This window comes from Schistocerca piceifrons, chromosome 6 (assembly GCF_021461385.2).
Source record: "Schistocerca piceifrons isolate TAMUIC-IGC-003096 chromosome 6, iqSchPice1.1, whole genome shotgun sequence".
Classification (NCBI taxonomy): Eukaryota; Metazoa; Arthropoda; class Insecta; order Orthoptera; family Acrididae; genus Schistocerca; species Schistocerca piceifrons.
In genome coordinates, this window is record NC_060143.1 from 36,195,193 (window position 1) to 36,211,745 (window position 16,553).

Below are 16,553 nucleotides of genomic sequence, written 5' to 3' on the forward strand. Positions count from 1 at the left end.
CGGTGTGCTGGTACCACACTACTGACAGGGATGCTGCCCGCAACTGCCGCACACCTTGCGCCTACCCAAAGGAGACCGGTGGGCACGTTTAAGCACCACGTCTCGCCACGTTCCTTCATGACGCCTATCGTTCAACACCGCACCACTCACTTCACTGATGTGACACGTCTAAGCCACAGGCATGTCAACAGGCATCTGCTTTCTCGTTGACACTGGTGCTGACATTAGTGTAATCTTGGCCAAACATGCTGCTAACACCCTATCACCTTCTACCCTTGCCTTGATCGCCGCCAATCGTTCTGCAATTGCGGTCCATGGCTCCATTAAGATGCCGCTTCACCTATCACCGGTTCACACCTACCATTGGACCTTCCACATTGCCAACGAGGATGAACCTGTAATCGGGTTGGATTTCCTACACCATTCCAAACTTTCACCAGACCTGCAGGCCGCTGCCTGTCAGGCTCTACAATTCCGTGCTCACAAGAGTTCAGCACAACTTCGCTCTCCACCTCCTTGGCTATGGGTTGTATTGTGTTATGGATCATTGTAGTGGTTAAGTAACTTTATATTCTTTACCTGTAAACATAGTGTACAAGTACTTGTCATTGACAATGTAAAAATTGACACACACTACATCCATGTGAAATTGTCACAGTTGGATCCATGGTGTAAGAAATAAATAAATAAATAAATAAATAAATGCTTTGCATATCATATTACTACATGGCTCTCTGCCTGTTGGACATGTGCTAACAAATGGATGTGCGCTCACAAATCGACGAACTCCACACCCAGAACGAAGCCTTAAGCACCTGCATCACCTCTACCTCTACGGAATTGTCACACGCATAGTGTACCATACATTGCCTACCTGCAGACCCACAACGAGGCAGTCAATCACACACCTCTACAGCGTTTTCTCACCAGCCTGTTCCTGTGTCAAGCATTCCACCACCTGCTGTTGTTTTCTCATCGTTGCGGACGAATCTACGAGACGCATCTGCATGCTCTGTTCCTGCATTGCGTCTTCCATTGCCGACTTCAGCCGCAGCCCCACCTACGCCGCCCCGGTTCACCAAAGTCAGTGAACCGACGTTGCCTGTGGATAGCTTCTTGGCCCCTATTTCTGAACATCTTACGCAAGTATCAGCCATCAGTTATGACACTTATCAAAGGATTCACACCACTGACGGCCCACCTGTTCGTTATAAAGCCAGGTGACTTAATGCTTCCAAACTTCTGCGCGCGAAGGAGATTATTCAGGATCTGTTGGCTTTGGGCATCCGATGCCCCTCCAATAGCAACTGGTTTCACCAATTCACCTTGTTCCCAAAAAGGATGGCACCTCACGCATGTGCAGAGACTACAGGTCTCTTAATGCTCGCACCTTTATCAATAACTACCCCATTCCACATATCCAGGATTTCATGCAATTACTCCATGGTTCTAACTTTTTCTCCATTTTAGATTGTTCCAAGGTGTGTCCCAAGGCATATCATCAGATCCGTATGCATCCAACGGATATTCCAGAGATGGCCATCATCACACTCTTCTGCCTAATTGAATACTGTTATATGCCTTATGGATTGAAAAATGCTGTGTGCAGACGTGGCAGCGGTTCATTGATTCCATTTTGCCCCCTTTGCCATTTGCTTATGCTTACTTTGATAATATACTGATCTTTTTGTCTGGCGTAGCGTGAAGCACGACTGTTGCACTTGGAGCTATGCATGTGTCCCGTGCCAGAGCAGCAAGGTCAGCAGGCACGCTCAACCTCCATTGGGCAAGTTTGACATCCCAAAGTGGCATTCACATCCATATTGACGTCGTTGGTCCCCTAGCCCCTTCCGAGGGTTGCAGATACATCGTATTGATCATCAACCACACGACCCGATGGGTTGAGGCGCTCCCAATTATTGACATAACTGACAAGACCGTTGCCCGTTCTTTCATCTCGGTGTGGATTGCTTGCTTCGGCTGTCCCCTGTCTCTGCACAACTCTGTGAACTCTGCTTCATAGCCAAATTTCACACCACGGCTTACCACCCACAGGCGAACGGCCTGGTCAAGTGGTGGCGCTGCACACTCAAGGTCCACTAATGTGCCACAGCGGCCTATGGTCGGATGCACTCCTGTGGGTCCTGCTGAGTATTTGCTCAGCCCATAAAGAAGATTTGAATGCCTTGCTCGCTGAGATTCTATAGGGCGAATCCCCCTTTCTTCCTGCCAATTTTGTTGAGGATTCACAGTCAGCCGAAACCGAGGATCTTCCCGCCCTGCTCCAGCGGGTTCATACATACACACTTTACACACCTCCGGATCCCCCCTTCCCTGCACCCACTCCACCCTGCCTGTGTTCATCCACGAAACCCTTGCTTCGTGCAACTTTGTGATACTGCGGGACGACACTGTGCAAGCAGCCGACTTGTTTCGGCCCTTGCCATGTGCTACAACGCGGTACGGAAACGTTCGTCATCCACCTGCATGGACGGCTACAGACAGTGTTGTTAATCGCCTGAAACTGGCATGGTCACTCACTGATGTGCCTCCTGATGCTGCCTTTTGCTGACGCATCTCTGCCTGTGCAGCCGTTGAAACCATGGGACTCCTGCACCGCCGACGGCCCCACTCCCTGCACTGGCGCCGCCAACAACCGCCGCACTGGCACCAAGATTACAAATTCGTGTAATGAAGCTTCCCTCTGCCGTGCTCTGCACTAGTGAGGTGGGGGGGGGGGGGGGGGGTCTCTGTGGCGTCTCTGGCGCAGAGACTTCTGCTGTTTTGGACTGCTTTGATCTACTTTTCACTTTTGGCACGTAACTTGTACTGCCATGTTTGTTATGTATCAGTGATTAATAAATGCGTATTCGATACTTAGTGTGATTGATCTCCAACCGCTCCTACGAGATAACCACAAATGTTTTGTTTCATTCCAGAAAGTCCTCTCTCAAATATTGTTTGAATATTATAAATGATCCTAAGTTCTCAGTCTGATGACAAATTCTTCCCTTGTAGTTTTGATGCTAAGTGTTGGTCTGCAGAGGTAATGTCATAGACGATAAGAGGATCATAGATTGTACTTCAGTTAGTTAGTTTTCATTTTTAAAAGAAACAGCACCTGCCACACATTATTTTTATTAAATACTTTTCTTTAGCTTGTATTCATTCACAACTTACCAAATAAAATCATGGTGCTTTAGTTATTCAAGAGTTTGTTGTCACAGAAATAGATGATTGCAGTTATTAAAATGTAATAGCCATTTATCCAAAAAATTACTGATCCTACAAGATGCCATTGCAGTGGTGAGACTGATAATTTTGTTAAATAACTTCTCTTCCAGAGACTAAATACGCAAAAATTTTGCATGGGGATATCACAGGTGAAAGGTATCAGAAAAATGGGTGTTTTGAATGCAACAATATGGAAAGGAGAGATTGCTACTCACCACATAGTTGAGATGCTGTGTTGCCGAAAGTCACAGTGAAAAAGAGTACTAGATATATTTTCAGGTTTCAGGCAAAGTTGTTCTTCAGAAGTAGAACTTTCATGCATTCATATGGCAACATATCACATACACACATGGGCAATGTCTCCAGGTGTTACGACCCGACTGCAATCTATCCTTTCCTCCTTTCCATATTGTTGTCATTTCATACATGTTTTGGGGTGAAATTGAGCACACCTATTTTTTGTCATATATGCAGAGTGCTCACAACTAGAAATGAGTCCTTCAATTCTCAAGAATTTTGGTTGAGTTATTTCTGAGATACATTAAATGTTAAGTGGGATGCAATTAATTGAAGCAATAAATTATTCTAGTTATTTATTTCAATTATGTTTAAGAGACAGCAATCAAAGTTAAAAGTAAGAAAAGATGAAATTTTTACAGATACAAGTGCTGTGAGGATCAGTGTAAAAGTAATGAGTCCTACATTTTTCTGCTCAAATAAAGTTTGTTAAGTAAAAAATTCGAATTTGGCACTATTCTGCAAAACTACTACTCCAGTTTACTGCAAAAATAATTTTCTGCACCAACAGAAGCCATAACTGTAGCTGTTTGCAAAATGGCCGACACTTATGTTCGTATTAGACAGCTTTCTGTAATAGAATTCTGGAGCGCAGAAGGTGAAATGCCCATTTGCATTCATGAAAGACTGAAAAATGTGTGTGGCAATGCAACAGTGGATATCAACCCAGTTAGACAATGGGTCTGTCACTGTAACAAAGCTAAAAGGCAGACATGGAGTGGCAGGCTGGTATGTTAACTGACCAGAATAAAGAGACAAGGAAAACAACTGCTTTCCAAGTCTTGCAGTGCTTCAGTTTGGAGGGAGAGGATTTTCTGGAAAAAACTGTGACTGGCGACGAAATATAGGTTCCTATTTTTCAACCAGAATCAAGGAGGCAGCCAATGGAATGGCATCACAGAAACTTACCATAGAAGAAAAAGTTCAAAATTGTGCAGTCGGCAGGAAAAGTTATAGCTGAAATACTCTGAGATGCAGAGGTGTGATTGTGGTTTAGTTTGTGGAGCAGGGTGCACAACAAATTCTGCCTAAAATGTCAGAATCCTCATACAGCTTAAAATGCACCTTCAGCGAGTTTGCCCAACAAAAGGTTTCACGTGACAATGTAAGACCACACACCAGTCATTACACCAATGAAGATGTTATGAAAACTGGATGGGAAGTTTTGCCTCAGCCCCCATACAGCCCTGACTTGGCACCACCAGGCTTCCATCTATTTGGGCAACTAAAAGTAGCTCATCATGGGATTTATTTTGGTGATGAGGTGATCACGAAAACATCCATATGTCAATGGCTTTGGATGCCAGACAGTGTGTTTTACCACAATGGAATATATCCCCTTGTTAAAAGATGGACCAGAATTCTGGAAATGGATAGAGATTATATTGAAAAGTAATAAATTAATTAAAAATGTTGTGGTTTTTAACTTCTGTATTTGCACTGGAAAAAACTGACACTCATAAATGGCACCACACCACACACTCATATTTTTTCACGGTTTCTGCTAACAAAGCCTTTTTGTGATAATGCAGATTTCCCACAGATAGTCTTGTAGCTTTTAGTGTCCTCGCCAGTGGACATCAAAATGGAGGCAGATGTGGTGATATGGTTATCATAGCTGTTGACAACTGCTATGGGAGGGGAGGGGGGGGGGGGTTTGCGCATGTGACGCGTGGCATGGGCAGACTCACTGACAGAAATGTTTACCTGCCGGCAGCAGTAACCCAAGCGGGGCAGTTCTGTCGCCGAGTTCAACCACCCCGGACCTCACCTAGTGCCTCATGCCATGTGCCATTGCTGTATAATCAGTCGTCAGTTGCCTGTGCTTGCCATGTGTTGTGTTTATCACCACGCTCATCTCAACCAGGTTGTGGACTTAGTAATTCCCTGTAGATCAACTCACATAGTGAGTTTTCATTTCTTCTTAGGGGGTTCTGTTCCCAACTCGTTGTCAAGAAACTGTTGGACTTTGTACAATATCTTGTACTGATGGTGTTCTGTGGCATTTTCATGTCTGTGCAGATTCTAAAGTGGCTACTAAGGATGTTCTAACACATGTGACACTTTAATTTTTTTTTCTTCCCTTTTCACAGAATTAATTTTGGGTCACCATCGACCCAGCATTTCTGCAATGGTGGCAGGACCAGCTGCATCTACAGAAGCAGTATCAGCAGTAGCATGAGCAGATGCAGGTACTGCTAAACCAGAAAGTGGAATTGCTTTGTGCCACACAATTGGCAGGCCAGGTGTCTACTATGCTGTTGTTTTCCCCGCCCCTGACACCATTTGGATGTGTCCATGAGTTTATGGAAAGGTGGGAAAATTACCTACACCAGTTGTTATTGTGCAACCAGGTGTACTGTTGAGCAGTTCGATAAAGCTACCTTGTTATCATCCAGGAATGTGGGGTTGTACAAAACTGTGCAAAATTTGAAGCCCTCCACTGAACCTGAGAAACTAACCTTTCATGAACTTTTTCGTTTGCTTACACAGTATTTTGGACAACAAGTCTTTGTGGTGGTGGCTCTGTTGCAGTTTAACCAGCACCACAAATGCCCTTGGCAGTCAGATATGGCCTGGTTCGCCAATCTGCAGGGTCTCTCACACAAATGTTGTTCTGAGTGTCCCAGATGTGTTACCTCACATGCAGACTTGCTAACCAGGGACACGTTTGTCCAGTTAGTGCCTGATCTTGGGCCCAAACTAGAGCTTTGACCCTATTCACCCTCCTTTAGCCAACGACCACATTGCGGAATTATGAGTTTATGGCGGTGGCAAGGAACATTCTTTCTGACAACTGGCAGGTAGCACAATTAGGTATACGTGGTAAACAGTGCCCAAGTGCCCCCTGGAGTTCCATAGGCGGCCTTCCCTCCCACTGAGTTGTCATATATTGATGATGCTGATGATTCCAGTGCAGTGGCATCATCATGGGGCTGCCCATCTTCACTCATGTTGACCTAGGCAGGTTCTTGTCGATTATGGCATTGTATTTTCAATCTGTGGCAATTTTAGAGGGCGTGCCAGCTGTCCTGCCCTGATTGTCTTTTGGTGCATGTTCAACGAGACTGCATGCATGTGGAGGCCATGTGTGGGGTACGCTTGCTACAGCTGGCAGTTGTGGACAAACACGTTTCCACGAATAGAAAACCTGCGCCCATATGGCATATGGATACTGTACATACCGCCGATGCGTGCGCAGCTGTATGCTTTGTGGGCATAGTGCTGAATGTATTAAAGAGGTACTATTTAAACTCTGGGGAACTCATTCACATTTTTAAAGTGTTTGCACTATTAATTAACTGTCTGAGTTGTCCCATGTATATGCTTTTGTTATATGTGCTTTAAGATAGTTTTGCGTAAGTGTTTTAGAAATGGCCAGTGCCTGTGTTACCTGATCACTGTGGGCTGTGGCACGTCCAGACTAGTGGGTGACATTGGGGTGTGATTCCTCTCTCTTGAGGTGTCACTGGGGAGCAGGTTTTGTTGTAGAACCATCTGAGCCTCTGATTCAGATCTTCCACTCGGTATCAAAGATTTGCAGACAGTCCTGATGACAATGCTACAGATGGCGAGCTCCACCTTCATCTTGCAAGCAAGACTGACAGTCTTTACTACCTGTAGCCGACTGAAATCTGACAAAGTCTCTTCCAATCGAAAGTGAGACACATTGTTGGTATTGACATGAGCCACCACCTGTGGTTGGCTGCACCCTGTGCTCTTCATGGCATCTGAAAGTATCTGTTCCACATCTGGAGTGACTCCTCCTGGTGTGCACACAGAGAGCACACAGGATTCCTTCCCCTCCTTGGCAGCCATACCCCGAAGGGCCCCCATTACGCACCTACCACTGAGGCTCCCAACTACCGGTAATCCCTCTCTGTGTCTGCCCAGATTTTGCAGGCCAAGAGGCTTTCCCTAAACAGGGCAAGCGACTGCATCTGGCTCAGAATGTTTATCAGGCCCAGACAGTGCCTGAAACCTGTTTGTCAGATGAACCTGGGAGGCCCTTCAATCAGCCCACTGGAAAGTCTTTTGCTGCATGCCACACTCTGAAATGATCTTCCACTCAACCACAGTGTAGGCAGTATCTGGGGTAGCCACTATAGTGAATCAACTGGAGGACCGGTGGGACATGCTAAATGTTCCTTGGATTTCCATGTCTGGCCCCCATAGTAATGCCCATTGGCAACAACCCCAACACCATGGCCAATGCCAGCACCACCTATAACTGTGTGTGTAGTGGACGGATTGGCGGACGTGCTAGACGTCCCTTGGATACCCATGTCTGCCCATCCCCCTCCCCCCAGTGATGCCCACTGGCAAAAACCTCAAGCTGTAGCACCACCTAGAGCAGTGAGCGAAGGGTTACCAACTCAGTTTGCACCTGAATCCAGCGTTCACAGTCCCTGTCGTTACTAAAGATAGCAGAAATGTACTCTAGAGAGTTATTGAAAAGTTGATAAATACACAAACACACATGAAATGTAAGAGTTTTAAACTAAACATGCATAAAGGAAATTCAAAATAAGTTGCTTCTTATGAAAAGCTGTGTTAACTCACAAAACAAACAGTGTGCTTTGATACACTACTGCTGTGGGGGAAGCTACCACTCAACTGAATGTTCTAACAACCGTAATTTGCTCTTCAAGCAAAAACAAACACCTGTTGTGATGCAGGCAATGCACTGTGTCATAAAGCAACATATGTGAGCCAGGGGCTGGTGGACAATAAAATTCTAGAAATAGACTGGTCCGCCCAGTGTCCTGACCTGAACCCAACAGAACATCTTCGGGACAAGATAGAACGTCAACTCTGCTCCATGCCCCAGTGCCCAACATCACTACCTTCTCTAATTTTACCGTTGAGGAAGAGCAGGCTGCCATTCCTCCTCAGACTTTGACATCCTGCTGAAAGTATTCTCAGCAGAGTTCATGTCAATATAAAGGTGAACAGTGGACGCACCCCATATTAATGTCCTCTAATAGGTGTTTCGATTCTTTTAATCATATAGTGTATAGAGCTTATGCAGCTTACATTAATAACTAATTGAGTGGAACTGTCTGTTAAATGGGTACTGTACAATGTTAACTGCGATAAAAACGGAAGACACGTGAAATGCAATCAAATTCATTTCTTACAAAATGTAGTGCATAAATAATTTAACACAGTAATACATTGTACGTTTTTGTTAAAGATGCATTATTACATAGAATCCACACAAAAAATTAAAAGCAAAGCCTACAATTTCTTTTCTCTCTTAAGTGTAGTGTTTTGCATTTAATTACAAGCATCATCTGTGGCTGTCTATTGTTCTTTTTTAAATGATCCTTTATAAATACAAACAAAATGGGTCTGGTGTACAATACTCTTTAAACTGCAGCATGCTTAAGGCAGAAAAAACAAATAATAACTGGCAGATCGCTCTCCTATAAGAAAAGTGACAAATAGTTCTGTGTTTTATTCCACTAATAGGCCTAACTCAGTCGTATCTTTCTGCAGGAAAAGTATCATTAGTGTAGTTACCAGGAATACCACTAGATAGTGCAGTGTGTCACTTTGCCACCACAGAAAATGTCAATTGTCAGAACAAGAACAACGGCATGTCTCAGTTGTGTTGGGAACTTCACAGGTGTAATGTGTTGCGTAACTCAAGAATAGTGTCACATTTTGAGTTAAGACAGTGTTCCTGTTTGCATTCTGACAATTTTCATGGTCTATGTATCACACCTTGAATTAGGTCACTTTCTCATTTGTGAGATAAGCATTTGACTGTGCCATTTTAAATTAAGAACCTCATATTTTGAGTACATTTGAAGAATGTGCTTGAAATCTGAAGTTATTGATGTTGCCATAATATGAGTACTGTAAAGTTGTTGTTAAGTTATTATTATTATTATTATTATTAGGTGTTTACTATCATTTTTTTGAAATTAAGTAAAATGGTATAGTTATATTTTTTTGTTTTTGTTTTTATGCAGTCTGAAAATGGGTTTTCGTTCCTTGAGAAAATGATAGCCACATCAGGAAAGTTAGACAATTAAAGTAACATGAGATCCACAATTTCTCAGAAAAGGAGAACAAGCTGAAGGTAACAGCCTCCTTACTGATGAAAAGGCTCTGACTGGAAATTTAGCTTCCTATTGTACCGAAGTTCATGTTTCGACACTCAATTTGAGAAAGTGCAGCCCACTCATCGTTAATTGTGGGGCCTATTTGAAAAGAAGTACCGCTTTTTTCAGAAAAAGCTGTAATGAACACAATGATAATTTACAACCACCCGTCCACTACTCGGAGTGTGATCTGAATATGAAGTTTCTTCAGAGTGTGACTTCAGATACAGAAGACTTCCTATCTGAAGTTGCGGGTAAAAAGGCTTATCAACTTGATGATAGCACCTTAACCATGGTTCACATATCAGAAGTATGTCCTGCCCACTTCTTGACATATAGTGGGGGCTAGTTTTTCCTCATTACACTCAACTTGTCAACAGAAAAAAAAATTCTAAAAAAATCTGCTTGGATTAAAGAAATTTCAAAATGCCATAGCAACTCATGCGAAGGATATGACATAAAAGCTACTATGGACGATGATCAAACAGACCTATTTTTCCAGCTTATATCTTTAATTGGTGATTGTCTGCATGCAAAACACAATCATCACTCTTGTTAAGTGTATTTACTCATGACATTTTCTTGAGCATTATGGCACACTGTAGCTGCAGGAGGTCATCCTATGCTAGGGATCTAAGTGCCAACTCTGAAACTCTGAAATGCTCCTAAAGTCTAAATGTGTTATAATTACCAAGACTCAAGAGAAATTATGAACCGAGTCTCAATTACTGCTCAACTGTTTACATCATTTTAATAGAAAACAACATGTGAACTTCGGGCACTGGGCTGGGAAGTGGTACCTTCACCACTGGCCACTTCCATATTAGCCACAAAGCTTCACTACATGCACACCTTACAAGTGCAGACTGTGCATGTGACTAGCACAGAATTGCAGGTGGCTGAACTGCTGATGGCATGAGAATTATGAAACGAATGTGTGCTATTCAGAAATCCGTATTTTTTGCCATATGGTGCGCATGCTACATACACTCAGCAGAAGTGCAGATTAAATGAAAGACAAACGAAAGTAATTCTGATGAGTAGGCGGTATTCAAGTAGCATATCACTGCTAATAATCACTAAAGGCACGTGGATTAATTTTTTAGTCACAGCTATTTAAGACAGTCCATTCTATACCCAAAAGGTTGCAAATGATTAACTCACAGAAACAGCTCCTTTTTAAGTATGTTATTCAGCTGTTGTTCAAATACTATAACATAACAGAGGATGAAAATGTATAAACATCCATTGTGTTTGGTTTTTGATGCAGAAATAGCCTGAGTTTTCCTGAGAATCAATTTATATAGAATCCAAATTTTTAAAAAATCCATGTGTTTGCCAGAACTTGGAAAGGAGCCCTTAAATGATTCCCATTGCACATCACAACTGCTCAGCAATACATGTTATTTGATCTTGATGCTCTTCAAATCAGTTGTGGACATTTGATGCCAAACCAGAGGGGCATGATTACTAGCCTGCAAGATGTAATTCCCTGCAGCATGCAGGCTGTGTCGCTGAATGAACATGGTCACCAAAAATGGTTTTGGAGACCTTAGCAGTTACTATTTCTTTCAGTATGGTAACATGAACAACTGAAATCCGCAATATGAATACCCGTATCATCACACTTTGCTGCTGGAAGACGATTACATTTCATGTTTTCTTTGGTAACCAGTCTCAGATTTCAAGCTCCTTACAGCAATGAAGCCTATTTCTTGTACTGAAACATTTACATGAAATTTACAGATAGCAGTTTCTGCTTCACACAGTTTTTCTTGACCCATGAGCTCAGTGGTCACTTTCAAGCACTAGTCTTCTTAATAAAGGTCACAATCCACTTAACTGCCCTCATGTCTCTCACAGTATGTTTAGTTTTTATTAAAAAATTATATTTAACAGATGAAACTTTCACATCAACTCTACAATGCTGACATTATACTTGATTTGTGACTTGTCACAGATGCACCAAATGAGCAATGACATCATGCTTTCTTTTCGAAAGATAAGACAATACTGGTGCATTACTGTTAAGTCAGAAAACAAGCTTTGGAAATGAAGTGTTTTTATTATTATACTTAGCAATCATGTGAATTTATAGATTAATCTTGAACCAAAAATAGTTATATGTGGTGTACAACTGGCTTCCTATTAAACAAAACTATTTTCTATGCAGCAAATGCAGAGTTGTGATTTCACTATTCGTCTATTCAGATCATTTAAGAAGCACATAGCTGATGATGTATGACTGGAAATTCCTAATTTAACTTTTTAATCTGGCAACTGCCAACAGGTGTTAAATATGTGAAGAAATCCATGACTGTAGCTATATGATTTTATACATCATTAATAATACTGTTTTTGCTCTTAGACCATCATCATCACTATGAGTGTCATACATCAAACCAGTTTTAAAGCTATAACAATCCAGCACTGTGCACCTGGAAGATGAGACAAATGACCAAAAATACGCACACATAATACAAAGTAAAATGGCTACACAGTGAATAGTATAACTGAAAAGGAGTTAATTTCAGTTAAACCCCTCATTGTACAGCCATTTGCTTCATGTTACAGCAGCATTTTTTCAGCCATTTGCCTCATTTTCCGAAAGCACAATGCTAGATTGTTAAGATTTTGCAGCTTCAAAACTGTTTGATACAATGATATGTATTCACTATGATGATGGTCCAAAACTGGAACTAATCATGAAAACGTACATGATCATATAACTGCAGTTAATGATTTGTTCCAAATCCCTAATTTAGGCTTATATCACACTTAATCGTTTTATGTCAAGCACTTACAAGGCTAAGCAAGAAGTATATTATGTGACTTAACAAAAATACTTCACTGTCTGGACAGCATTAGTTGTAAAATCATGGAATTAGAGGAAAAATGTAAATAGTTTCTAGGTACCATACGAATAATCTTGGTCGTTTTCATGGTTTTTGACTGGTCCTTCTGACTCTGTGATTTCTTATAAGTGAAGAAGACAACATTATTGTAAAAGGTCATGGCAAATAATTTTCTTAAATTTTATGATCCTTTTCGCACAGTTTGCTTTTAACATGTTTCGTATGTAGTGGCTTCAGAAGCCTGAAGAGTGTAATGTTTTCAATACAAATAAAATAAATAAGAATAATTCACTGTGCTAAAAAAAAGGCTGTTAAATGTAGTTTCCTATGTATGTTTTGCCCATAGATGAATATAGTAAATTATCATTTAATGTCTCTGGTACAAAAGAGATAATAACAAAGACAGTCCTATTTGATTAGCACTTTCTATCAAGCAGTCATGTAGCTGAAAAGTTCAGAGGACTACTTGGAGGAAGAGTATGGAAAACCACACGTGCAACACAAGAATTTCTGTTGAAGCATTGGGCTCTGTTCATTACCTATTAAAAGAAAGTTATCCTGATTCAACCAACTTCAATACAACCATGCTTGCAGTTTAAGGCTCATTTTGTGTATTTCTACATCTACATCTAAATCTACATCATACTCCGAAAGCCACCTAATGGTGTGTGGCGAAGTATACTTTCGGTATCACTAATTCCTCCAACCCTGTTCCACTGGCGAATAGTGGTAAGCCTATGTATTGGCTCTAATTTCTCGAATTTTCTCCTCGTGGTCAATATGCGAGATGTATGTGGGGGTAGGTAGTATGTTGTCTGACTCCTCCTGAAACGTGCTGTCCCGAGATTTCAATAGGCCTAGTTTTCTCTTCACATCGGCTCTTTTAAATTTGGAGAGCATATAGGATTTCAAGAAGCGCAATGCAAGTGCAATAAACTATAATTTAACTATACATGTGGGTCATTCACATGTAATTAGTTTTACAAAACAGAATTATGGGGCATATACCCTGTTCGTGTAATTAAGCGATGCTGTTAACTTCGTTCAAAGACAGTTTAAATAGGTACTTGAAAACAAAGCAATGATACACGTAGGAGTTTAGGTGATTATAATTTAGTTTGGGTAACACAGTTTATCTTTCTGTTGTGCCTATCGTATATTATAGTGTCAACATATACAAATGGCTACATCAATTTTCGACTGTAATCCTCACATGGGACATATTTTAAGGTTAACAGAAAAAAACGTAGCATCGTGTGGTCTTGCAGATGTATTTATTTATAGACACCTTTCCTTTCACTTTTGACACGTCAGACTTGCAAGTGAAATGAAGCACGCTATAAGCTATCGAATTCTCAGCAAACTGAAAAACACATATCGCACAACTTGCACTAACTGCCGTGTAATACAGTACTGTACAGAATTCAGTTCGATTACCGCTAACAGGCATTTGTCATCTTGCAGTACACTGCGAGACAGGTTATGTCAAGTTCCCACATGGTTATCAACTTCGGTGGGCATTATCCCAGAATAAATGCCTCCGTTCATCAGCAAACTTCATATTGTACAACAGATATTTCTTTTAAAACCGGTCAATTGAAAAATCTCGGTCAGTTCATGAAGACATTGGCAAAGAGGAAACAAATCACCTGCTATTTGACCTGCGACTTAACACGTGGTATAAAGTAATGATTAATGATTCATTGCCTGCTGTCATTCTGAGTCTGTTTTATGTTGATGATGGGTGTGTGAGAAACCTGTACCGAGAAACGAATCACTCACCTACTGCCTGCATGACAGCCACATCCGCGCGACAAGTTACACTCCAATGCTTCACAAAAATGGAAGAAACTGCACTTTTATTTTAAGAGTAAAAGATTAGGAAGGTTAGCATGATTCTCTCGCGGCAGATTTCTGGTTTTGATATTACGGGTCATGACATCACAAGCCTTACGTTTTACATCCGGCACACTGGGTTGTCAGTGTTATAAATCACAATTGCCTCCATAAACGTTTTGTCGTAAAAGTACATTATTCAATCTAGGTCTTTATTCATGCCAATCGAATCTGTGTAATGTTGGAGGGAAGAAATCCATCAAATGGTGCCTGTCAACTTAAGGAGTGCAAAAGTACGAAACCTTGAAAACGCTGTAGTTTTGCAGGCTGAACTTCAGCGGTTGGTAACTTCAGTAGCTTTTTTGCGCGCGGGCACAAACAGCATTAAGTCTTGACAAGGCTTACTTCTCGAGAAAGATTAGTAAATCCTCCAGCAATCTTATTTCACAACGCTCCATTCTTTGGTAGTAGAGCAAAGAAATTTCGGTTACTTATGTACGAAGCACTATTAGCGCTTCGCAATTATGGAAATATGGGTTACAATTGACGTATGCGGCTTGTAATGTAAGATGCCTTGACACGGACCATATCTTACGAGCAATGTGTGGCAGCAATAGTGGTACCATAAACATTGCTGTAATACAAGTCAATACTGCGGTATGGCCCGTGAATATTGCTTTAATACAGATTGGAAATTTTCCACTGCGCAATTAAAACGAATAAAAATAATTATCAGAATCGAGATTACCGACATTAATTAGCACTTCATAATATATTTAACCACCGCGCTTCTGATTGTAATGTTATTACTGAAAAAGTATTTTTCTGTCGTTCTCATACTGGGAGACTCAAATAATAAATCTGCCACTCTGATGAAACGTTTAGGTGCAATTACTTTTATCATAAGAATAACTGCGACTTCAAAGACATAACACTTTGTTAAACTAATGGTTTTTATTCATTTACGACCTACAGAATAATATTCAGGGGTAATTCCTCATTTAGGCAAAACGTGTCCATTGCACAAAACAACATAATTAGAATTATATGTGGGATTTACATTTTGCTGGCACCTATTTATTAAGCAATTGAGAGTAACTACCACAAGATTTAGTACCTTTATTTGCACATGAAATTTGTTACAATAATCCATCACAGTATTATCCACAGCCAACTGCCTATACTGAAATACAAAGCTATGCTAACACATGCATGGCAAAGATCTGGCTGCACAGTTGATATTTCTGTTGTACCATTTGTTAATGTGGCTTTTTATGCTGGATTACTATGGTGCAGATACTCCAAAACTGATGAAGTGTGTTCACATGTCAAGGGCACATACAGTTCCATTATACTATGTATTAATCACTTCATTGAAACCATACATTTCTGCTATTGAGAGGGCAAAAATCTGTAACAATGAGCAACTTCTGTTTCCGGAAACTGACTTCATATACAGGGTGATTCAAAAAGAATACCACAACTTTAAAAATGTGTATTTAATGAAAGAAACATAATATAACCTTCTGTTATACATCATTACAAAGAGTATTTAAAAAGGTTTTTTTTTCACTCAAAAACAAGTTCAGAGATGTTCAATATGGCCCCCTCCAGACACACGAGCAATATCAACCTGATACTCCAACTCGTTCCACACTCTCTGTAGCATATCAGGCGTAACAGTTTGGATAGCTGCTGTTATTTCTCGTTTCAAATCATCAATGGTGGCTGGGAGAGGTGGCCGAAACACCATATCCTTAACATACCCCCATAAGAAAAAATCGCAGGGGGTAAGATCAGGGCTTCTTGGAGGCCAGTGATGAAGTGCTCTGTCACGGGCGCCTGGCGGCCGATCCATCGCCTCGGGTAGTTGACGTTCAGGTAGTTACGGACAGATAAGTGCCAATGTACAACTAAATGAAACTTTATAGCTCCCTTAATTCGCCGACAGATAGTGCTTAGCTCTGCCTTTTGTCGTTGCAGAGTTTTAAATTCCTAAAGTTGTGGTATTCTTTTTGAATCACCCTGTATATTAGTATACTGTTTAATCAAATATTTAGTTTTTTGCCTAATAACACCTCAATTATTACTCATGTATCAGTTGGTCGTAAATTTCTGTGCCATGGTATCATTTCTTCAGCAACTTGTGCCTCTATAATCTTTAGACTTGTTAACTTTCAAATATTGATTGTACATAAATTCACAGTCTTACAGATGA

The 16,553-nt window shown here is 41.0% G+C and overlaps 1 protein-coding gene across 1 annotated transcript in view; it reads right to left on the reverse strand.

The window, feature by feature from the left end:
- Positions 1 to 14,448, reverse strand: part of LOC124802977 (anoctamin-1-like) — a 265,666-nt gene extending 251,218 nt beyond the window's left edge. Inside the window, exon 1 of the mRNA XM_047264075.1 lies at positions 14,282 to 14,448. The gene's annotated coding sequence lies outside the window, so the exon portion shown is untranslated. The remainder of the gene's footprint in view (positions 1 to 14,281) is intronic.
- Positions 14,449 to 16,553: the final 2,105 nt, after the last annotated feature.